Source organism: Dipodomys spectabilis, unplaced genomic scaffold (assembly GCF_019054845.1).
Source record: "Dipodomys spectabilis isolate Male_0828 unplaced genomic scaffold, ASM1905484v1 ptg000039l, whole genome shotgun sequence".
In the NCBI taxonomy this organism is placed as follows: domain Eukaryota; kingdom Metazoa; phylum Chordata; class Mammalia; order Rodentia; family Heteromyidae; genus Dipodomys; species Dipodomys spectabilis.
In genome coordinates, this window is record NW_024870716.1 from 10189013 (window position 1) to 10197064 (window position 8052).

Genomic DNA, 8052 nt, shown 5'->3' on the forward strand with positions numbered 1-8052 from the left:
CAGAAACTTCTCAGACTCCATCTCCAAAATACCCAACCTAGGCTAAAGACAGAGCTCAAGCAGTAGAGTGTCAGCCAGGCAAGCAAGAAAGCAAGCTTAAAATCTTCCTGAGTTCAAACCCTGCTATCAACATACTTTAACCCTCTCACCCTCATCCATTTATATCAAACTTACTTGGAAACTTACTTCTACAGTTACTACATACTCCCTAGTACAATAATTTTTTTAAAAAGTGTGATTCAGATGAGTCAGTCAACTAGAAAATATAGTCTCTTATTTTCTAAGAAACTAAAGTTTGGTAATTTTTACATTCTACAATCCTGTCAGGACTTGTTCCCCAACCTTTTCTCTCTCATCCCCAAGGTACTGAGTACTAAGAGTCCCTTGGGAAGGCAGTCATGGGTGTGATATTCCTTTGATGGATGTTTCTTGGTTTTATTTTGTTTTTGTGCTAATCCTGGGGCTTGAACTCAGGGCTTGAACTTGTTCCTAAGCGTTTTTGCTCAAGGCTAGTGCTCTACCACTTGAGCCATTCCTCTACTTCTAGCTTTTAGGTGATTAATTGGAGATAATAGTCGCATAGACCTTCCTGCCCAGGTTGGCTTCAAAGTGCAGTACTCAGATGTCAGCTTCCTGCGTAGCTAGGATTATGGGCATAAGCCACTGGCATGGGGCAGTTTTTACATCTACATCCTTTGAGGCTGATACTCTTACCTCATCCCAGTTAGGGTCTCTGTTTCTTGACATCCCTGTGAGTGATTTAATGATCCACCTGCTTTCGGGCCATATGAACCATGTGGCCTTAGCTTTCTCCTGTCATCTTGAGACCTTCTCAAATTCACAAATCTTTACACCAAAATTTCATATTGTTCCCCAGGACCTACAAAGACTATATTCTGCAGGAATGTGAAAGACAGTATGGTTGTCTTTGATTTTTTTTTTTTTTTTGGGTCCGGTCGTGGGGCCTGAACTCTGGGCCTGGGCACTGTCCCTCAGCTCTTCAGCTCAAGGCTAGCGCTCTACCACTTGAGCCACAGTGCCACTTCCAGCTTTTTTCTTATGTGGTGCTAAGGAATTGAACCCAGGGCCTCAGGCATGCAAGGCAAGTGCTCTACCACTGAGCCACCTTCCCAGCTTGTCTTTGGTTCTTGATGCAGACATCCTCAGGGAGGTAAGATGTCTGTAAATCTGTGTTAAAAGGTTACAGAGAAAGACCGACAGACAGACAGACAGGCAGGCAGGCAGAAGTGCTGTGCACAATTGGCTCACACTTGTAATTCGAGATACTCAGGTGTCTGAGATCTGATGATCATGGTTCAAAGCCAGCCCAGGGAAACAAACTTCAGAATCTCTTATCTCCAATTAACCACTCAAAAAAACAGAAGTGGAGCTGTGGTTCAAGAGGTAAAGTGCTACCTTTGAGTGAAAATGCTCAGGGGCAGTACTCAGGCCCTGAGTTCAACCCTCAGGCCAGAAAAAGAAATGGTTTCCATATGCAGATATTTCTTTTTTTTTTTTTTTTGAGTCCGGTCGTGGGGCCTGAACTCTGGGCCTGGGTCTGTCCCTCAGCTCTTGGCTAGTGCTCTACCACTTGAGCCACAGCACCACTTCCGGCTTTTTTCTTTTTGCTTATGTGGTGTTGAGGAATCGAACCCAGGGCCTCAGGCATGCAAGGCAAGCGCTCTACCACTGAGCCACCTTCCCAGCCCCATATGCAGATATTTCTGAAGTAGTTCTCATTGCTCTTCCATCAGGACCAGGACATGGAGATTTGTGGACTCTACCATCATCTCAGTTTTCTTCTGTCCCTTCCGAATATTTCATATTTATGTAAGAAAATGTTTTCCAGTGTGTATGGGGGAGGGGTGGAGGATGCAGGGAATGTATACCCCTCCAAATTTCTTCTCATTTAATCCGTGAGTATAGAAGTCAAGGGTAATCTGTTGTCTTGATTTCCTGGGTCTATTATGAAAACTTCCTGAAAGCAATGCATATTTCCAGGCTAGCCATTCAAATTGGAATAAATGAATCTTTTATGCATGAAAGACAATTATTTTTCATGCAATGTCTCAATAGTCAAGCCAAGGGTAAAATGCTCAAGTTCGGGACCCCAAAAAGACCACCAGAGACCAAGATCGATGTAATCAACAGCGAGGTATTTATTGCGAGCAAGCTCAGTCCTTTATGCACCCAGCAAACAACTGGTGAAGCAGAGAGGCCCTGAGCCTGGGGTTTGCAGCAGTTTCATACACTCTTTGGTAAAGAGTGTATGAAGCTGGGGCTTCGCACTCATCATATCATTCTTTGACAAATCAACACACACCACAGGAAAATAATAAAACATCTCTAAAACATGATTTGCATTTCCAATGGCAGGAAAGAATCTCGAAAGGGTTATTGGTCATATCAAGAGGTTGATGCGCTTTAAAATTATTGGTTCAAGTCACAAGGGTGGTGCAAAGGAGTACGTGTAGAACTGCATGTCTTTCTGGTTAGGTATTTGTCGGGAGCCAAAAGTTGAGTCTCTCAACATAATAGGCTTGACTATCTCACTGGAACATCTTGAGGCTGAGTTTACAGAATCCGACCCTCATCCTGCCCTAAGTAAACATCCTGCACTGCTATGGCCAATGAAAAAGCTTCCTTAACGGCCAATGAAAAAGCTTCCTTATTCCAAGCATATAAATACCCCTGTGTGAAAAATAAAAATTGCAGCTTGATCAGAATCCTTGTCTTGCTGTCATTCTTCGTGTCTCTTGTCCCTTCATTCTTTCTAACTTAGGTTCACTGCCCTCGCTGACGTCCTGCGGGTCGGGACAGGTATTGGTCACCACTCCTAGGTGGGGCGCTGTCTGGAATCTCAGACAATTCTAAGCATCATCTGCAGTTTTCCAAGGACTGTTTGCACTTAGCTTTCTGTGGAATTTTCTGGCTTTAGGACTGCAGTAGGTCAGAGGCTAAATTCCAGAATAAAATGAGGTCCCAGGTAAATTATTGGTCAGGTCTTTCAAGGGAAATGTATGGACATCATAAGGCTGTTCAGGGGCTCATTAGCCTCAATAACTAGCCTACTTGTCTTAAAAGTCTATGATGAGATGGGTACCAGTGGCTCATGCCTATAATCCTAGCTACTCAGGAGGCTGAGAGCTGAGGATCACAGTTCAAAGTCAGCCCAGGCAGGAAAGTCCATGAGATTCTTATATCCAGTTTACCACCAAAAAATGCCAGAAGTGGAGTTGTGGCTAAAGTATAGAATGCTAGCCTTGAGCTAAAAAGCTCAGGACAGTGCTCAGGCTGTGAGTTCAAGCCCCAGGACCACTTCCCCCCACCCACCTTAAAAACCAAACCAAACAAAAAAAACCCACAAAAAAACAAAAATAAAACATCAGAATTAAAGGAGCAGCTTTTTCTCTTAGGGTAGTCTTTCTCCGAATACACTCTCTCCTCGTGAGGGACAAATAGTGACACATACAACTACAACTACAGACATAGCACTGGCTGTCCTTTCTAGAACCTTTTTCCTTTTCCTCTTCACGTGGGTATAATGAATTCACAGAAAAGAAGATATTGTGAGGATAAGGGTTAGGGTGAGGGTTAGGTTGAGACTGAGGGTTGGGGTTAGCGTTAGGGTTAGGGTGAAGGTTAGGGTGGGGGTTAGGGTGAGGGTTAGGGTTCGGGTTAGGGTTGGGTTAGAGTGAGGGTGAGCGTAAGGGTTAGAGTGAGGGTTAGGTTGAGGGTGAGGTATAGGGTTATGGTGAGGATAAGGGTTAGGGATACGGTGAGAGTGAGGGTGAGGGTAAGGGTAAGGGTTAGGGTCAGGGTTAGGGTCAGGGTTAGGGTGAGGGTGAGAGTTAGGGTTAGCATTCGGGTTAGGGTTAGGTTTAGGTTGAGTGTTAGGGTTAGGGTTAGGGTTAGGGTGCAGGTTATGGTTAGGGTTAGAGTGAGGGTGAGGGTCAGGACAGCACTGGCTGTCCTTTCTAGAACCTTTTTCCTTTTCCTCTTCACGTGGGTATAATGAATTCACAGAAAAGAAGAAAGAGACAATAAAGAAATTAAGAGTCAGCTGTAGGAGGCCAAAGCATGCATGTCTTTCTCTCGTCTTCTGATTCTGTGGAGAATTTACCTGGCATATGCCCTGGCCTCTCAGGAGTAATTGCCTCGCTGCAGAAATTTGAATATGAAGAGATTCGTGTTCTTAGGTGCTACAATTAAGATCTTCCTCCAAACATCCACATGTTAGAAGCATCCACATGTTCAATCAGGAACTGAAACTGAAAGGAGCCATCACATCCATCCCAGGGGACCAAGCAGAGGCAGGCAGGCACAGGAGAAAGATTATTACAAGGTTTATTGGAAGAGCCATATTTGCCCCAGAGAGAGAGAGCACATGACAGCCTCCCTTATCTAGGGAGCAGCAGGGGCTGAGGGTAGGAAGTGAGGTAGATGGGAGTTCAGGTGGGTCTGGGAGGAGCCAGCTACCATCCAAGAAGCATGGGCTTGACAGTGGTTGGTAAAGGTCCTCCTTTTTCTATGACAATAATTATCTAAATGCAAGACACAATTAATAAAAGGCAAAAATTGTTGTTAGTACCCCAAGAGAGGAATATGCCATAGAGGGATTGATTTCCTGAAAGGGCTATCAAAGACCTGAATGGCCTTTTCTGTCTCTGATTGGAGACATAGCATGGTACCTGATTCCCAGCATCCTGGAGGAGGGGGAATAAGACTTTTCCTGCTTTAGGAGGAGAGGATAGCAGAGATATTTCAAGGTACCAGAGCCAATGGGTGTCATGGGCTCTTTTGGCTACTTTCTGCTGGCCTGGGGGCATCAAGGAATACCCAGAGCTGAGGTCTTTAGGGTTTGGGTCTGTGCTGGGCAAGGCAGAGCAGTGTAAGTGATGTCTCTGGTTGGCTGTAGAAACAGGATGGCCCTGACCTGTTCCCACATGGTATCCTGAGTGGGGGATGTTATCCTGTTGAAAGAGACTTTTGGAAAGATAGGCAAAATGCTGACAAGGTGACAAGGTCAGTTAACATGAATGACCTAGGAGAACACACATTGGCCATGGGCTGGAAAAGTTATGCTGAGTTGTGGCCCATTACAGAGGAGGGGGAATAACTAGACTCAGGGCAGGAGGGCAGAAAGGGGTGTCTAGGGTCTTTAGGGAAACTGGGTAGGGTAGAGCATAATGGACTGGTTGGGAGTACCAGTCAGAAGCTACTATAAATACAAATAGCAGGTAACAAAGGCAAGACTGCTAACTTTCTGTCCAGTTAGAAGGTAGACAGGAATAGACATTAGGTGGGCAAGCAACTATTTCTCTTGATCTCCCAGCTCTGATTAATTTGAAAGGGTGAGTGTACTCCGTTTAGGATGTCATCTCCTCTTACTCCTCTCCATGGTTTTCCATTGTCAGGACTGACTTTATCCTGGGAGGGTGCTCAGCATTCATTGCTGGGATAGCTTGTCCCTGTTGGCAATTACTGGGTTTGGACTCAAGGCCTGGGCACTGTCCCTGAACACTTCTGCTAGAGGCAAGCACTATACCACTTGAGCTACAGCGTCACTTCCAGCCTTTGGCTGAAAACTTAGACGTGAGTCTTGAGCCATGCCTCTAGCCTGGCTCTGTGCTGATTAGCTATGGAGTTTTAGAGGGATTCTTTGTGCCCGGGGTGGCTTTGAACTGTGTCAAAAGGAGTCTTTGTTACAAAAGCCCTTTTTATTTCCAATTAAAGCAACAAGGAGATCAATGGAGATAGAGGTTACCTATAACTTGTTAACAATTGACCAACAATTACTTGTCAGAGTTTTGTTTTTTTTTAAATAAAACCCAGTAGATGTTTTTAACCTGCGTCTGATTGGCACTCTTCAGTAGTGCCCATTGCCTCTGGACAGAATGTTTAAAGTGGCTTATATACAACATTTAACCTTTAACAAATGTACAGACCACTTCTTGAGCTACAATAGCATAGCCTGTTTGGCACTCTGGTTTATAAATGCATTTTTCTGGCTGGCTGAGGAACCAGATTTCTAGTGGCCTACCTGTGTAGACCTTTAGACAGATCTCAAAAGAGACATAATCTCAGGTCTACAAGCTTTTTCCTTAACAGTTGAATTTATGTGGTTGGTGTCAGCTCAAAAGTCACTGCCAATTAGGACGTTGAGCAGATACAGGGGGCTTGGGATTTAAATTATCACTCACATTTTACAAGAAAATCTATAAGGCAAACTGAAATAGTAATTAAACAAATGTTCTTTTCAGACTTTTAAAGAAACCTTTAGGATAATCTTAATTTTAAACATTGTCTGTGAGGCTAGCCTCTCCCCACAACTTCCCAAATTTCATAAAGGGGACACCATTTTTAATCACTTGAATTTGCATTTAAATGCCCCATTGAAACTGGGCAACACCCATTATATTTTGGCCAAAGATTTAAACTGGCCACTTTTTTCCTGCAGTTTGAGTTACCTTTAGGAAACTATCACTTTTTCTTAATGTACTAGCACTGTACCAAGAATCTAGACTTAGCATCTCTTTTCTTTTAGAATTACATCCAATTGTAAAATAGTATACAAGTCAACTTATATCTTTTGCTCATACACCCCCTTATAGTCTAACCTGTGGGGATTAACATTACAAAAACAAATATCTGAAGTGGCTGGTGTTTTACCCCAAATTAGCAGGCTTTTGGCCATACGTGATGGAGTAAGGCTGTGGCATCTTCCCACCGCCTGCTGGTTATCTGCAAAAATTTCTTCATATACTGGTTAAAGACCTGGTTCACACTGGCTTTTGCCAGCTGGTGCCACTGGTTTAGGTAGCAGTGGCAACTTTGGGCATTTTCCATTCACAGGAGCACCCTGCATCTTGAGTCACTCTGGTCCCTTGATCTTAAAGGGAGTTGATCGGTGCATAAGGGAGAAAATGGAGGATTAAAACCTTAGCCTAAGTTTACTAGTCATGGTCAGAGGTACAATATTTAACTCTTAGCATAGATGGACATAGGAATGACATGACTCACAACCAACTTAATTACCATTTCATTTACTTTGCAAAGGAAACCATCTTTTCTAACTCCTTTTGCAAGGCCTTTTAAAATAGTTTTTTCTTTGGCTTATAGTCAGGTCAGAAAGTTTTAAAGCAATTTGGATTAAATCACAGGTTCCACTGGCAAAGATTTTTAATAAGCAGAGTACTTGATAACCTTGAAACCATAATCGTATACATATAGACAAATAGACAGACAGACACGTTTGTGCACAGATTATAGTGTGCACTTAGATTTTAAAATCGGCCTTTAAGGTTTTTTAGAATTACTTTGCCTAATTATGATGGAATCACGTGGTCAGTTTAAAACACAAAACGTTGCCAACAAGAAACCTTCAGTAAACAAGAGTCAAGACACAAACGGACATGTGGTATGATAGAATGGCACCGCTGGTCAGTCAGGGGTGGAGGGTCACAGAATCAAGTTGAGTCAGGGCAAAATAGCAGCTGAGCTCCCAGGATGTCAAGCTGGCCATTGCCACATTCTCAATGCTAGAGAGAGCTGAAGATTTCAACAGTGAGGGTGCATTGCTTCTGGCACACATGGCAGCGCTTCAGGTTCCACCCCCACTACAAAGGCAGAGGAGGGGGGGGTACTGCGGGGGAGGGAGCCCCGCAGAGGTGGAGTTGTGCAGAGGAGGAATTTAACCTTAAACTAATCCATTCTTTTATCTCAAGGAGTATAAACTATTGCTGGGTACCTTCTTCCAGGGCTTTGATTTTAGCATATATATATAGAGAGAGGGGGGTGGGATTTACCTGCCCAAGCACTCATATAAGTGGAGTTTCAAATTTGAGGCCAAATTTGATGGTAAGGAAATTTAGTTCTGTTGTTTTCCATGGTAAGTGACAGGAGCCAAAAGCTAGCTGTGGAGCGTCCTCAGCAGTGCAATGTATCTCGAACAAGGACCTACCAGTGGGAAGGATCATCACCCCTCCAGGGTGGTCCCCAGCCACGGAAGGCCTGGGGGGAGGGAGGGGTGATGGTAAGATCTGGGCACTA